We start from the raw sequence: 2,195 nt of genomic DNA, 5'->3' as shown, positions 1-2,195 counted from the left end.
TAATCTATTTGGTGTTTCTGTATTTACAGATGGGATTCATCCATTTATTTTATTTCTGTTTAAATGTCTCTGCACTTTGTCACTCTATTTACTATCTCTCATATTCGTCCAGAAGAAAACGTTTACAATGACAGGACCATATGGAGGGTAGAGGTCGTGTAGAGGTCGTGTTGGACTGAGCGTTAGCAGAAGGACCCCTGTAGGGTTGAAACTGTGTAGAGGTCGTGTTGGACTGAGCGTTCGCAGAAGGATCCCTGTACTGTAGGTTCATTGTCATCTAATACACAGTATGTATGCTGTGAAATGAACTAACCTGGTCCCATAACCTAGACAAGAGATAGCCTCTGTAAAGTTTAACTACACTCACACCCCTGTGTGAAGCCTGGTTGAGGACCTCCCTCCTCACCCCTCCTCTTCCCTCCTCACCTCTCCTCACTCCTCCCCCCTCCTCAACTTCCCTCCCTCCTCACACCTCCTCACCTCTCCTCACTCCCACCCTCCTCACCTCTCCTCCCTCCTCATCTCTCCCTCCTCCTCACCTCTCCTTCCTCCTCATCCTCCCTCCTCCTCCCTCCTCCTCCCTCCTCCCCCCCTCCTCTTCCCTCCTCACCTCTCCTCACTCCCTCCCCCTCCTCAACTTCCCTCCCTCCTCACCTCCTCTCCTCCTCCCCCTCCTCCCCCTCTCCTCCCTCCTCATCTCTCCTCCTCCTCACCTCTCCTTCCTCCTCATCCTCCCTCCTCCTCCTCCCTCCTCCTCCCCTCCTCACCCCTCTTCTTCCCTCCTCACCTCTCCTCACTCCTCCCCCTCCTCACCTCTCCTCCCCTCCTCACCCTCTCCTCATCCTCCCTCCCCCCCCTCCTCACCTTCCCTCCCTCGTCACACCTCCTCATCTCTCCTCACCCCCTCCTCACCTCTCCTCCCTCCTCATCTTCCTCCCTCCTCACCTCTCCTTCCTCCTCATCCTCCCTCCTCACCCCTCCTCACCTCCTCTTCCCTCCCTCACCTCTCCTCCTCCCCCCCCTCCTCACCTCTCCTCCCTCCTCACCTCTCCTCCTCCTCCTCCCCCTCCTCAACTTCCCTCCCTCCTCACACCTCCTCACCTCTCTCACCCAGGCTCCTCACCCAGGCTCTCCCTCCCTCCTCACCTCTCCTCCTTCCTCACCTCTCCTCCCTCCTCATCCTCTCTCCACATCCTCCCTCCTCCTCACCTCTCCTCACCCTTCCTCACCTCTCTTCCCTCCTCATCTCTCCTCCCTACTCACCTCTCCTCCCTCCTCACCCCTCTTCACCCCTTCTCACCCAGGCTTAACTCCAGGCTTGTGAGTGCAGTTTCCTGAGGCTACTGTCTACTGTCTAGGTTGTGGGCCTTAACCTATTTACTACGGTGGATTAAATCAGGGCCAAACACAGTGTTTCTTGGAAGTCTTAAACAAATCTCCTTTCAAACCAAAGTAGGAACCACATATAAATATGGCATGATTATTAACCACATATACATATATGGAACCACATATAAACATGGCATGATTATTAACCACATATACATATGGAACCACATATAAACATGGCATGATTATTAACCACATATACATATGGAACCACATATACATATGGCATGATTATTAACCACATATACATATGGAACCACATATACATATGGAACCACATATAAACATGGCATGATTATTAACCACATATACATATGGAACCACATATACATATGGAACCACATATAAACATGGCATGATTATTAACCACATATACATATGGAACCACATATACATATGGAACCACATATACATATGGCATGATTATTAACCACATATACATATGGAACCACATATAAACATGACATGATTATTAACCACATATACATATGGAACCACATATACATATGGCATGATTATTAACCACATATACATATGGAACCACATATAAACATGGCATGATTATTAACATATACATATGGAACCACATATACATATGGCATGATTATTAACCACATATACATATGGAACCACATATACATATGGAACCACATATAAACATGGCATGATTATTAACCACATATACATATGGAACCACATATACATATGGCATGATTATTAACCACATATACATATGGAACCACATATACATATGGCATGATTATTAACCACATATACATATGGAACCACATATACATATGGAACCA

Source organism: Oncorhynchus tshawytscha, linkage group LG14 (assembly GCF_018296145.1).
Source record: "Oncorhynchus tshawytscha isolate Ot180627B linkage group LG14, Otsh_v2.0, whole genome shotgun sequence".
Taxonomy (NCBI): domain Eukaryota; kingdom Metazoa; phylum Chordata; class Actinopteri; order Salmoniformes; family Salmonidae; genus Oncorhynchus; species Oncorhynchus tshawytscha.
This window is presented reverse-complemented; position numbering follows the sequence as displayed.